Source organism: Giraffa tippelskirchi, chromosome 1, assembly GCF_054371585.1.
Source record: "Giraffa tippelskirchi isolate mGirTip1 chromosome 1, T2T-mGirTip1v1.2.pri, whole genome shotgun sequence".
Lineage (NCBI taxonomy): Eukaryota > Metazoa > Chordata > Mammalia > Artiodactyla > Giraffidae > Giraffa > Giraffa tippelskirchi.
This window is the reverse complement of record NC_137275.1, coordinates 41296839-41312072: the sequence shown is the minus strand read 5'-3', so window position 1 is coordinate 41312072 and position 15234 is coordinate 41296839. Positions and strand designations below refer to the sequence as shown.

General features: G+C 41.9%; 1 protein-coding gene across 1 annotated transcript in view; it reads right to left on the bottom strand.

Moving 5' to 3' along the window:
* Nucleotides 1-13527, bottom strand: part of HOPX (HOP homeobox) — a 30566-nt gene extending 17039 nt beyond the window's left edge. The window contains exon 1 of the mRNA XM_081588441.1: nt 13141-13527. The gene's annotated coding sequence lies outside the window, so the exon portion shown is untranslated. The remainder of the gene's footprint in view (nt 1-13140) is intronic.
* Nucleotides 13528-15234: the final 1707 nt, after the last annotated feature.

The window sequence follows — 15234 nt, the reverse complement described above, 5'->3', positions numbered from 1 at the left end:
TTGTGTGTCTTTTGAACTGAATGTAGCCAATGGCATCTGGCATGACTTGATTTAGGACAAAAGTTAGGAAGACAGTGCTCTGTGTTTTCAACAATCAGGACCTGCCATGTTCAAAACCAAAACATAACACTGGAAAAAATAATATTCTAGCCTCATAATAATGCCCTTTGGTTCTCACTGCCCCAAATAACACAGAGCTGATTCCTATTTTTGAATCAGATACAGAAACCTCACAACAACATATGTATTGAGTAATTATTATGTGCCAGGCACAGTCCTAAATGTCTTAGACATATTGACTCGTTTAGTTGTTAGAAGAACAATAACACTATGTGATAGACACTCTTGCTGTCTCCACTTAATACACATGTAAACTGATGGAAATTATACACTTTCCCCAAGGAGATGTGTATAACTTTCTCCAAGTCACAAATCAAGTGAGTGGCAGAGCAGGCATTAAAACCCAGAAAGTGTAATTTCTGCATCCATGTTTTTAACCATTACACTGCCTTTCCTCTGTGTACCAAGTAGCTAGATAGATAGAAGCACCCTGATAGGTGGTTGTGGGAAAGGGGGGCAGTCAAGCTGAGTGGTGTCCCTGGGACAGGAGTGAGGCTGTGTCCCCTGTCTGTTCGGGCTTCCGCGGGGTGGGGCTGGTCTGAGAGCAGAGCTTCCTCCCTGTGACACGTTTCTCAACCCTGGTGACCAGACGCGACTCTGACTCAGCTAAATGGATTAGTTGTGATTTCAGTTAATACCAGCAGCACCACCAGCCGAGCTAGCTTTTTTCCCCCCACACATGCTCTTCTTTAATTGGTACAGATGTACTTGAAAAATGACATTATATGAATAATACAGTATACAAATGAGAAAGAATTACAGCATCTGACAGAATGGGTCAGATGGGTTGGCTCCAACCAGATCAGCTGGATCTTAGTGAGTATTGCTGCTATTTTAACCCCTACATGTACAGAGTTTTGTTGACTTGATTAAGGAACCTCCTAAGACTATTGTTGGAACAAATCTTTCAGCGGTCCAGACCCTCTATAGCCATTTACAGAAAATAGCAAGATATTATAAAAAACTTGGAAGTGAATGACTTCCAGCAGTGAATTAATCATTAATTAACTCTGGACATAAAATTCTTTGCCTGAACACTGAGTTCTTTTCACTGATAGCCCAACTCATGTTCTAATCCAAAGATTTGTATATGGAAACATGGGAAAACAGTGCAAATCAATAATAAAACCTTAGACTCCTTTTGTGAAATAAGTGGAACACTCAGTCTACCCCCTTGGAAGTAAATGGGCAAATGAAAGAGGGCAATCCTATTTCCACAATCTTCTTAGAGGAGATCTCCATTTTGTAAGCAGGTTGATTTTCAAAGGCTTATTTCCACTATGAGTGTTATGAATTCAGAAATTTTTCTCTAGAAATAATACTAAAAACTATAGTATTATAATTATAGTAGATAGAATCCCAGGCTAACCCACAAAAGGGAGTGTAACTGAAATGCTATATAATTCATAACTGGAAAAGAATAGAAAATAATCCTGCTGAATTATCCTAGTGAAATTTAATAAGAAATCATTTCTTTATTCTGAAAGCAATGTTTAAGAAAAAGGAGTGTTAATTAAAATTTGACTTAGAGTGATGAGCTTTTGGTGCAGATATGAAAGGGGTTTGGCAGGGGAAGTTTTGAGAATATCAGAGGCTTATAGCACAACTGATGCATGTGAAGTATGCAGAATAGTCCCTGACACTTTGTTAGGTGTGCAGTGAAGGCTTATGATCAAATGCATGTTGATTTAACTTTATTTTCACTCAAAAATTTTGGCTTTTCTTTGTCTTGATATGAAGGCATAGTAATTAGAGCTGCATGTTGTCTGTGTGTTCTAGATGAACTAGGGAGGGGGAAAGAGGAAGAAGAAGAAAAGGGGAATGTTGAGAAGGATTGATGTGAGTAGGTCATATGAGATACGATTAATGATGTGAATGGTAAATAAAAAGCCAGAGGTTTCTTTGCATGGTTCTCTCCTCCTCATCCTTTTGCCCAAGACACAAGGAAGAAGGGGGTAGGAAAGATTTTGTGCCTCACATTTCCTTAGCCGGTCCCTAAGTGGCGCTGTCAGACAAGAACAGTTTAGTTGCTGGCCAGAGCTCTTTGTAGGTGGGAAGGGAAAGAGAAGCAGAAATAAAGTTCTTTTGATTATGTAGCTTTAGTTAAAGAGGGAATGTTTGTGTTTCTTTAACAGATAAATTATATGTAGGGGATACATGTTAAATCCTCATTAATGAGTGAAAATACTAAACTGGTATGGAGTAATGGAAAGATCACTGAGCAAGAAGGCAGAGCTCATTTCAACTTTAACGCCTCTACTTAATAGTTACATTATCTTGGCTGAGGTTTGTTTTTTTTGGTTTGGGGATTTTTTTTTTTTTTAACTTATTTGAAATTTAGTTCTCTTCTCTGTAAAATGTGAATAAAAACTTCCCTTCCTGCCTATTTACTCTGGTTGTGATCCAGTGAAATTACTGAATATGCTCATGAAACGACTTAGAAAGCTGTCAAATAACATACACATTTCCAAGAGTGTTATTATTATTTCTTCAGCCAGAAAAAGTGAAGTTATTGGGTCAGATGACCTCTGAGATCGTTTCTCTTTTAAAATTCTGATGATCAGAATGGCCTGGGTTTTGAATTTTCATGTTATTCTTCATCAGCAGTTTAATGATATCATGGACCTGAGAAAGAGGAGTACAGTGTCCATGATCTACTCAACACTTTGTACCTAGTTTCTACCTCAAAGGACAACTGAGGGACCAAAGAAACGTTTTGAGCCATGTGCTTTTTTAATATTCAGTCTATCTGTTAAATTAACATGGCTGTATAATTTGTCATCACTTGAGGGGTGACATTTAAGTGTAAAAGGGGTGCTTGAATAATTACATCAGAACAACAGGCATATCGGAGAAGGCACTGGCAACCCACTCCAGTACTCTTGCCCGGAAAATCCCACGGATGGCGGAGCCTGGTAGGCTGCAGTCCATGGGGTCGCTAAGAGTTGGACACGACTGAACGACTTCACTTTCAATTTTCCCTTTCATGAATTGGAGAAGGAAATGTCAACCCACTCCAGTGTTCTTACCTGGAGAATCCCCAGGACGGTGGAGCCTGGCTGCCGTCTATGGGGTCGCACAGAGTTGGACACGACTGACACAACTTAGCAGCAGCAGCAGCAGCAACAGGCGTATATCAAAAATGTCCAGGCAAACCTGGATGTTTAGGCCCCTCATTACATGTAAAACGTTAAATTTTTCACTTTGGTGTGGGATAGTAAAAATTCTCCTTTGAATTTAGGAATCTGAGCTACTATTCTGTGTTAGCAAGATGCAGGCCTTATTAGGATCTTAGAGGACAGACCACATACACCTACCCAAAATATTGAACAGGAGGCTGCTTTTTGCTCTCAAGAAAGCATGCTGTTGCAGCTCTGTGGTTAAAAGGTAAGAGGATACCCTATAGCTTCAAATTTCCTAACTTTCAGTTTTATTTCAGTTTGAATACACAGGATAGAATTTATCTCATAGGGTGAATAATACTTGGGCTTCTGCCTGCCTTGGGTATTGTTAGCAGAGTTGTACTAGAGCTTAGTAAGTGTAAATACCTATTATGTATCAAACAGAGATTGGTCCTATGATCAAACATAAACAAAACGAAAATGGCTTGTACTAGAGATTTCCATGATACAGAGCCAAGGCTTTTCAAACCAGATAACACAGGAGGCATGAGACTTGTGAAGAAAACTGAATCATCAAATGTCCTCTTTGAAAAATGTCTGATGCTCTAACACACGAAGAAATTAGACTTCTGTTATGGTATTTCTAAAGAAAACCATTAAACATAAAGAGAAATTTGCACTACTAAACTTAGAATCAAGTAACAAAAGATCAACTTTCTGAAGTTTGTGGAGAAGAAAAATGGCACAAATAGGTCAAAAGGGCAGATTAACATTCTTTTTATGTTTTAGAGTATATTTTTAACATTAGTTTTTGTGTCACCCATTAAGCTTCCTAATTATGTTTTATTTAGAACATTAATTATATTAATTATATTAAGTCAGTATTGAGGTACATGTGTTTGTTGCATAGAAAAGGAAGGATGCTCAAAAACTTAAATGTTGGGACTTCCCTGGTGGTCCAGTGGTTAAGACTCTGCCCTCCCAATGCAAGGGGTCTGGGTTCCATCCCTGGTCAGAGAACTAGATTCCCCATGCTGCAACTATGATCCCTCATAAGACCTAGCACAGCCAAATAAAAAATAAAAATAAACTTTAAATGCTGATGATGGAAATCAGTCTGGTATTTTAAAAATTTGGTCCCTCTAAACCATGCTTAGATAATTGAGAATAAAGTAGAATTGTCAAATTTCTCTGTGGCCATTCTGTCACTTTAGAATGTTAAAAAAATTAGTTTCTTTCTGAAAATATTCTCACTCCTGTGCCTGACTCTGAAGAGGGTTGTTCATTTGTAATTCTGGGGACATGCATCATGATTTATCGTTTTTCAAAATGTATTCTGGGTTATATAATATTTTTGCTTGAGTCCTAATTACCTGGTAAGGAACAGTAGTTGGGCACCTTCATGGGACTACACATGCATGATCACTAGATATTCAGGCTGCTGGCTCATAGGCCATTGAAACCTGCCCAGTGCAAGCAGGCGTAACTTCCTCAGGTTGTTTGTGCATTTGCTGGAAAGGTTCTTTGATAGAATGGAATTATCTCTTTGCACAAATACACTTGAATCAATTATTATTTTTTATGGTCCAACTACCATTCTTATTTTATGACTGTACTTTAAGTAATGGATAAAATGACATACACCTGGTTTCTTTGTAGAGCTCCAAATTATGCCAAAGTCCAACCATGCATGCTGCTTGTTGCCATGATACTCAGTTATATGGGCCTTATTTTTTTCCCCCATTGAGTGGTTTTTATGAACAGGTGTTCAGCTAATGGGATAAGCAGAGGGCGTGCAGCTCTAGCCTAACCATTAACATCACAAAATAATTGGAAAGGACAGATATACCAGAAAGCTAGCTCTGAACCTACAGTAGATCTTTTCTCTGAGCATCAGATATAATTTTGCAGAAAGAGCCTGGATGGAGCATCAGAAGACCTGTATTCTCCTTCCAACAGTAGCACTGGAGACTTTGGACAACTCACTTAATTCTTTTGAACCTCCATTTCTTCATCTGTAATTGAAGCTATAATCCTACTCCACCTATCTCACAGGGTTGTTGTAGGATTCAGTGAGACAGATTAAGTTTTTGAATAGCACTATAAATTATAAACATAGTATAGATACAAGATACCATTGTTAAGGTTCTAATCCAGCTTTCAGTGGTTCAGGATACAACATTGGGCAACTGATAACATCAGGTTTTGCGATCATTAATGTAGCAAAACACCATAGAAACTTCACTCAGCTTTATTCCTAATAATATTTCTTAAAATATTTCATTTGCTTTGTCCAGTAATCAGTCAGCAATACAAAGAAATGAAATGCTTCTAAAACTGCCAACTCAAAGTTTAAGAAAATAACATTGAGAAGGCGTGATTGCTGAAGATCACGCTCTTTAAGTTCTAGAAAATTATTTCAATCACTTTTTAAAGTCTTATAAAAGAAACTTAGTGAAGCTTCTAAATGTTTGAAATACTAGACTACTGCTGCTGCTAAGTCGCTTCAGTCGTGTCCAACTCTGCAACCCCATAGACGGCAGCCCACCAGGCTCCTCCATCCCTGGGATTCTCCAGGCAAGAACACTGGAGTGGGTTGCCATTTCCTTCTTCAATGCATGCATGCATGCCAAGTCGCTTCAGTCATGTCCGACTCTGTGTGACCCCACAGACAGCAGCCCACCAGGCTCCTCCAGCCACAGGAGTCTCCAAGCAAGAATACTGGAGTTGGTTGCCATTTCCTTCTCCATGAAATACTAGACTGGAACTTACAGTATCAGGCATCTCCATTTCATATGGGCGATTCAATATTCCATATGCCTTAGAGAAAACACAGTCCATCTAGCCCACTCCACTTCCATTCCCCTGTCTTCCACCAACCAGATCTAAACGGTGGTTGAATATACCTGTGAGGGTATTCATTATAGCAACATTTGCGAGAATTGTAGGCAGAAGAAATGTCTAAAACTAGAGGATTAGATAAACCAATGGATTAAGTAGCAGACTATTAAAATGGAGTTAGAAATAATGCATTGGAAATATTAGAAATATAATTGGCAACATAGGTAGACCATAAAAATATGGTGTTGAGTTAAAAGAGAGAGCAAGAAAGACGGAGACTTGGAGAGCAAAAGAAATAAAATGAGATATAAAACCTAAGAACAGTCTTGGGTATACTATGAATTAAGGAATATGTTAATTCAACCTGAGCCTAAAGACAAAAAACAGAAAGGCTTTAAAGATGAAAATATTGTTGGATTGCCCCATCTTTCAGAGCTTGCCTGTATAATTCTTTCCAGTGTATTTGCTGCATAATGAGGGAATATTTTACAGCTCACCTCATACCCTTCATGCTGCAGCCTACCTGGGCTGGCTTTTTTTCCTGAAGGGCAAGGTGAATAGCTGGTCATTGACCTCTGTGTCCATATACTCCATGCTTTTCAGTGCCATCATCAAGTGACTTTCTAGCCTTCTCTCACCCAATTTAAACAGCATAGAGTCATTTTGCCACTCCTCATCAACTTATTTCTTTTGAGCTAGTTTGAAAGACTCTCTTTCCTTTTAAACTGTGGAACCCTGAGCTGGGTACCAGGCTAATGAAGACAGAAGAAGACCTCCCTCTTTTTTACACACGCTTCATAAACCTCAGTTCTAGTCATCTCCAAAGGATGCTATTCTACTATTCACAAAGAGCGTGAAGAACTCATAATAAAGTGATAGATACTTCCAGGCATAAATTATTGAGTTAAAGATTTTTAAAAAACAGATTTCACTCCTGGACCGGTAGATTAGACATTTGGAAAGGAGGGAGGGAATATAAGCACCAGGGAAAATCGTTTATGTAAATTTCCTCAGGGAGCAGGCACACAGGAAGGAAATGAAAATACATCAACAAAAACTACACTATCTAAACAGATCTGTCATGCCCTTAAGAATTACAGGAAGCTTCCTTTGTGATCCATCTAGATCTAATGTCTGGAATGACTGCCCTTAGTTTCCTGCCCAGGGAACACAAAGAGATTAGAGTGGATCAGTGTCTGCCCTACGTTGTATGTGACTTTGTTTTTGCTTTAACATAGAAAGATAGAATAGTTCATTCATGAATGATCCGACCAGATTTTTATGTTTGATCACTTTTTATCAAAACCACCAGAAGTAAATTACAAGAAATTATATGAGGATGGGTCAAAGTAATGTGTGTGCTAAGTCTCTTCAGTTGTGTCTGACTCTTTGCAACCTTGTGGACTGTAGCCCTCCAGGCTCCTCTGTCCATGGGATTCTCCAGGCAAGAATACTGGAGTGGGTTGCCATGCCCTTCTCCAGGGGATCTTCCCAACCCAGGGACCGAAACTGAGTCTCTTAAGTCTCCTGCATTGGCAGGCGGGTTCTTTACCACTAGTGCCACCTGAGAAGCTTAACTTCTCTACTTTCAAAAGAGCTTCTATCATGTCCTAAACACGGCCATGCGCTAACAAGAGCCTAAAGCAAATATCAGAGTAACTTGACCTTGTGATTTGTTGATCACAAGTTTCCTTGAACCCCTAGCATTCATTTTGAACTTCTTTTTGGTGCACCAATATAAATAAACCAGCTCTCTGGCCAGGCAGGACGGATACAATGCTTCCCACAGGGAACCCGAGTCACTGGGGAGTGAGTGACTTGGCAGAGAGGCCAGAATGAGGAGTGGGGAGGCCTGGGTTCACAGTCAACTCAGCCTCCAACTAACCCAAGATACAGGGCAACTCACCCTACTCTCTTATACCTTCATATACTGTAGTCGCAGGTGACAAAATAGTATATTGCTCAAGGTCAGGTATTTTTGAGAATGAAAGGATGCACTAGTAGTAATCCACTGGAACAACTGATGTTTTAGGCTTTTCCCTCCCACTTTAAAATTCCATGATAGCTGAAGTAGAGCTGAAAATATAACTGGTTCCTGACCACCAGACTGCTGCTCTTCTTCCCAGGCAGGGCTGTCTGCACTGCGAGGACCTGTCTACCCTGGAGATCTGTGGAGGAGTGTTTTCTGTATCACCTAAAGATCAAGGCACTTCCCCAGCCATTAAAAAGGACAGCCTGATCTGCACCTGCTCGGTCAGGCACTCATACACCCCAGACCCTGCCTGTATTCGGAATCAACAGCACTGGAACCCTAAATCCACATCAAGGTCACTGGCAGGTGGGGGAGGCTAAGGGAGCCGGGCCAGGAAGAGGGCAGATGCAGACAACCCCTGTGTGGGGAGAGGCCCTTTTCTTCGCAGCCTCAAGCCTGTTCTCCACTGGCCCAAGGCCTGTGGACAGGACAGGTGTGGTCCAGGGGCTGCCTTGGGATCCTCAGTTGTTGGGGTTTTTTGGGGGGTGGTGGGGAGGTGCGGCACCACATGGAATGCAGGATCTTAGTTCCCGACCAGTGATCGAATCTGTGCCCCCTGCGTGGAAGCACAGAGTTCCTCCTCAGGTGTTGGTTTTTAATAGGCAGGTTAGTACTTCATAAATCACTCCGGGCCACAGGTCACCCCTCTAACAATTTCATCATTGCATAGCCCTGTTCACCTGGCTTTTTCAATTTGGAGGAAGCCATCAACAAAATCCAAAAACTGATCTGGGTGACAGATCATGACACAGCCTTAAAATATATATGTGTATCCAAGAAAAGTAAGCCATTCCACACTGAGAGAACTTAGAAACAAAGATAAAAGGAAAATATTCAGACATGTCATCCCAAGAAGGTAGAAATTATGTCATTGTTTTACAACCCTATTTCATCAGTGGTGCAAACCTGTCACTTATTTAAAATTTTTTTTTTTTTTGTGAAACTCTGAGTGATAAGAAGAAGAAACATTTGGCTTCATCAGCAGCATTAAACCAAATTTGAGGGTGCTACCCTGGTGGCAACAGTTTAATCCTTTCCCCCAGAGCTTGGGTCTGCTGTCTCCTTGTCCCCAGGGGCCCAGGACGATGCTCACCTTTTCCCTCCTCGCTCACGGCTGTTCTCACCAGTCAGGACTCTGTGCCGTGTGGCTCCTGTATCTGGCAGACTCTGCTTCCCCAGAGAGAGGTTCAGAACACTCCGACCACACCCCTCTTCAGAGGCTGGCCCTACCTAGTATAGCTGCCACTTGCCAACAAGAGCTGCTGCAATCTGAGCTTTCCAAATAGAAGAAAGTCTATCAGAGTCACAGGAACTAAGGGGACACCTTGCCCCAGGCTGCAGGACTGGGTCCCCAAGGGAGGAGGCCCCTTGTCTCTAAGCCTGGGCAAGTTGCTCTGCCAGTGCCAGCCTTCTGCCCTGAGAAGGAAGCAGGTAATATTATAGAGCCCTGGGAGCAGAATTTATTGACTTCTTAATCTCTACTGTAGTGACCTGCTGGTGACTTTCCATTTCTCAGAAAGATAAATGAAAGGCAGCCATCTCTGAGGAGGATGAATGCATTTAACAAAGAATAGACTCATTCAGAAAAAGAAATCCCTTAGGGCCCACAATGTGTAGGAAGGTCCATAGTGGAAGTGACTGCAAGACTTCTATTGAAAACTCCCAATCTTGGTATAATTTCCCCCAGCAAGTTGCCTGGGATTCTGAGTAATAGGGATTATGGTGATGGTGATGGTTTAGTCGTCAAGTCACGTCCAATTCTTTTGCGACTCCATGGACTATAGCCCGGCAGGCTCCTCTGTCCATGGGATTTCCCAGGCAAGAATACTGGAGTGGGTTGCCATTCCCTTCTCCAGGGGATCTTCCAAACCCAGGGATCAAACCGAGGTCTTCTGCACAGCACATTTTGCCTAAGACTTTAATTCTGCTGATTACTCCCAATGGTAATTATATTCAAAGAACTCCCAGATGTGTTATCTTACTGGAACCTATGTAATATACCAGGGAGGGACATAACTCATTAAACAATCATTGTCTATTAACATTATAACTTTAATTAGTTTTCCAGAGCTGGGTAAGCAAAGCCCTAAGGGGATGAGACCCTAGAAATTATTGGACTTGGAGGAGAAATGGAAGAAACCACCTGAAACATGGCAGGTAGTCCAGGCAGAGCAGGTGAGGCTCTGTGGCCCCAAGGGCAGCCCCACAACCTCCCCTGCATGGACACAGGTGCCAAGGTGAGGGCCCCACAGGAAGAGCAGAAACCACAAACTCCACTCCACTCATGTTTCTGCCCAAGCTGACCTGGGAATCATGATGAAAAGACCCATGGTGCCAAATAGACTCATCCCAATGCTGAGAACCCAGGCTAGCTCCTGAAAGACTGACTTGGCTGTCCCCCAGAGCAGAGCGCCTGGTGCATCCACCCTGATTCTTTTCAATAATTATAGTCCGCTGGCTTAGATTAGATATTATGTAGGAAACAAAAGGAAGCTTTAGTTTTGAAACATCCCTTCTCACACATTAGCACAATCCTTAAATAATGCACCTTTGAGGCTCTGACTAATTCGTCCCGCCTGCCACCGGGAACATGTCTGGGTTCCAAGAATTTGCTGGAAATGCGCCGGATACCCTTCCCTAGCTAGAGTTAGAAGTGTGGTGCTGAGGACCCAGAAGCAGTGGTCTTGAGGGTCCTTCATCCTCTGAGGTCCTATCGCTATCCTCCTTGGTCCCTGGGACATGATGGTCGAGGGGCTGGGGGGTCGTGTGGCCGAGGGCAGGCCCTGCCCTGTCCATGTGCCTCGTGAGTGGTTTGGGTTTCACTAGTTCCCATCCCCAGCTGCACATTAGAATCACCTGCAGACCTTTAAAAAGTAATACCCGAACAAATAAAAAGAAAAAAAGAAAAGCAAAAAAAAACAAACCAACAAACAAAAAAAACAAAAAGACCAAAAAAAAAAAGTAATACCGGAACCACCCATTCCTGGGTTCTGATTTAATAGGTTGGGGAGGGGCTCAATCCCAGGTATTTTTCTCCAGGTGCACAACCACAGCCTTAGATGATCTCTGGGACCCTTCCAGTTCTATAAAAGTCCACAATCCTGATGATTTGGGCCTTCACTTTATTTACTGAGTTAATTTTTCCCCAAAATACTCGTTTTTCATTTTCATTATGTTGCATAGGCAGATTCTTAGAAATGCTTTTAGTTATCTAAAGAAAGGTAAATTGTTAAATTATTGCTTGTTGAGTATAACTGGCTTCTAACACTACACGTTTAAAGTGTGCGATCTGATCAGTTTTCACAAGTGAGAAATGGTTGCCTAACCACAATAGTGAACACACCCATCATCCCCAAACCCTCCCAATCTGTGTAACTGTCTTTCCAGCTTCCCTGTCTCAGGTAACCACTGAGCTGCTTGCTGTTGCTATAGAGTAGTTTGCATATTTTATCACTTTGTGCCATGCAGTATGTACTATTTTTTGTTTGGCTTCTTATATCCTTGTACCTGAGATTTTAAACTCTTTAAGAACAGAAGCTACCTTTTATTTCTTTTCTCTTCCTCTTGGCCCCCAACTAACCTTTGCTCAGAGAAGCTCCTTAATCATTATTTGCTCGATGGACCTTTATGACCTTACAACTAAGCTTCAGTTTGGTGGCAAGAAGTGCCTGCTGTGTTAATGGTCTCGACTCCCCATTATTTCTCTGTAGGTTCCTAGTAAGCAGGTTCAGCTCAGTTAAAAAATTACGCACTTGCTTAAATCAGAGTCTTTATTTAGGGTCATGGACTGCTAGGGATACAGAAAAGGAGCATCCAGATGAGTGATGGGGGCAGAGGGCAGGGGAACTACATGGAAAAAGCTCTTGGATTTCCCCAGATTCTTAATCACCAGACTCTTGATCCAAAAGGAGGAACTATGGAATTCTGGGTTTGATCCCTGGGTCGGGAAGATCCCCTGAAGGGAATGGCAACCCACTACAGTATTCTTGCCTGGAGAATTCCATTGACAGAGGAGTCTAGCGGGCTACAGTCCATGGGGTCGCACAGAGTTGGACACGACTGAGCTACTAACACACATACATAGAATTCACATCATGCTTCATTCCTTATTCTAGTCCTATGTATTTATGAATATGATGTCTAATTATAAACCCCCTACTATCTGCTCCCCCTACTTTTTCCTTCTCCAATCCCCAGTACCTGTGTTTTGTTTTCTGGACTCTGGCTATACTCAACCCTACTGAACTAAACACACTCCAGGGCCCTGCTGACTGTCACTGCTACCTCATGGAAATTTTTTTGCATTCGTTGTCTAAGCTCTTCTCACCTAAGCTTTGTGGTATGTTGTGCCTTTTAATTCTTATTCCACTTTACTTAACAATCTGCCTAGATACCTGATACTCAAATATCACAAAGTTACATTTCTGCAAAGCCCCAGAGCATATTTCTTTTCATCTTAAACAAGATCAATGTTTTCATTTTTATAACTGATAAGGATTATGAGAACCAGAAGTAACAACAAACAGCACTGCAGATTCTTAGTGGAGCTGCCTCTAATCAACCCAGAGACATCCCCCCCTTTTGGAAATTTTGACTCCTTATGGGTCAAAAAATATTTTTAAATGATACTACGTCTGATTTTAGACTAAGATGTAGGATAGCAATATCGACTTCTAATGGATAGAAATTCATATACATTGAGCACAGTCCTACAAGTGCTGCTTTCACTGTGTCTTTCGGAGATAAGAGACAGAAAGAAAAACATCTCATCTGCTAGCCAAAAGGTCAACACAGACTCCCCCTGGCCCCAAATCCCCCTCCACCCCCAGGCAGGGTTGCAAACGTCTGATGCCTCACACCCCTCAGCGTTCTCTGGCTCCCTGCTTGGGGCCGGCTCTTTAATGCTCCCTTTTGCCTCTACCTTTTCCCATCAGAATAGCAAACACGGTCACAACAGCATTTCAGTCCAGTCTCTACACAAGTTCATTCCACTGCCCGAAAGGCAGACCTCTGAAAGTTACTTACGTGGAAGCGGCAAAGGCAAGCCCTGGATTTGGATGCTGAGTTAGCTGATGCCAGCCTGCTTAAATAGCTGGGTTGGCTGACGCAGGCTGTGGATAGCACGTTTATTTACGCCTGTGAGTGCACGCTCAAGCAGGGACCTGAAAAACCTGCAGCGTGGGCAGGAGGAGAACAGCCGAGAGTTCCATCTCTCCTGGTTATTCAGGTTTGGTATTCAGGTGGTGACTTCTGAGAGTCTTGTGGAACTTTCTCAGCACTGTTTTCTTATCCCTGATCTCTTTCTTGGCAAAGGAGGACTCTTCACCAAGATCGGATGAGAGAGGTGCAGCTGAGAGAAAAAGGAAGAAATGCAGGACCCTGGACCCTTGGGCTGAGCTCCTTATTTTGAATGGACTTCTAGTTAAATGTTGCCTCATTTCAAAGTTTGGCGAGGTTGATTTTGCAGCTCCGTGGACTGGATGACAAACTAAAAGCCTGGGCAACAGCCCAATCAATGAAAAGTTTTTTTTTTTTCTTCTTCAGGCACAGAACGTACAAATAACAGTTATAAGGGAGGATCAGGCTACGATGATACAATGTGAGGTCCCCTTTGAAAAAGATTTTAATTTCTTTCTCTCTGCATCTAGACTGTCCTCCCAATTGTTCCTCCTCTCCCTTTGTTAATGAAATTCCTAGCTGAGAGTTGCAGGATTCTCCATGAGAGCCCAAATAAATAACCAGTGTGTGAGCAAGGCTGTGGGAAGATGCACTCTCAGGGTGCATGTTCAGTGGTTTGTGTGGCCAGAGGAAAGCTTCCTAAGGGTGAGGGTATGTGTGTGGGTGTGGGGACCCAGGTAGTCTGTGTTTATCTGGATTTTATAGCTAGATACAGGAGTTAATAGTCAACTGGGCGACACTAAACACATTAAGTGGGTTTGCTTTTAAGAGGATGAAGGAAGGGAGACAGAGTTTGGTGAGATCATTTATGAGAGTATCTGTGTATATTTGCTGGTACGTAGCCCATACTGGTCAGTACCATCCAGATAAACACAACCTATATTTTTCACTTCACTGGACAAAGAAAAGGCCCACTTGATTCTCTTGGGAATAGAGGCTGTAGGTGAAAGAAGAGCAGCAATCATTCAGAATATTTCTTTCTCTCTTGCAAAAGGGGATAATGGTCATAAAACATGTGTGGGAGAAAAGCGGAGACAGGGAGCCTAGCCCACCCCATCCCTGGTTACCAGAGGAATTCTTTTGTTTCTCCTAATTCATTGCCTAACTTCTGACTGTTCTGTGGCCAAATCTGGATTCTCGCCTCCCAGGTTTCTTGAATACAGGGTCTATGTCTTGTTCATCTTTTGACACCCACAGTGCCTGGCACAAATTCGTGTGACAATGAAGGTGATCATCGTCATCATCTAGAATCTAGAGAAACTGACTACATGCCAGCATCTGGGAAAAATGGTTTACAGAGAGTTTGCTCGCTTATTTAATCCTCACAATTCTATGAGTTAGTTTTTTTAATATCATCATTTCACAGATGAGGGAACTGATACTCAGAAAAAATTAAATGACTTTCCCAAGGTCACAGCAAATGATAGAGGTAGAATTTGAATCCCTACCTCTGGTTCCAGAATTTGGGTTGATACTCAGGATTGATTTGAAACAATATTTTGAAAGTTGCCTAAGAATGTTTCACCTATTCTTATTCGTTTACTTGTTTATCATTGGTCTCCCAGAATGTGATTTCCTTGACCTTAATGACCTAGCCTACTTGTCCAATCCTGTAACCCCGGCACCCAGCACAGTGTACGGCACAAAGCAGGTGCTTGCCTAATAAATATATGCTACTTGTTCAGTTTCTAAATTCCTTTGAAGGCTATACATCCCAAGAGACAGAGAGTCTGACATCAGCAGAGTCTTATCTTGCTCCAGACACATTTCTTTCGCTCTTGTATAAAGCATTGGTTTCAAGCTGTTTCTCTTTATCCAGTGTATCATGGAGATGAAACTAAAAGTGGCTGAAACCATAGAGCAGTTTTACATCAATTAAGACCTCTGCAGGTATGTGGTTTCAGTTTGTCCAGTGGGGCAATGAGGTCCTCAAGACCCAGG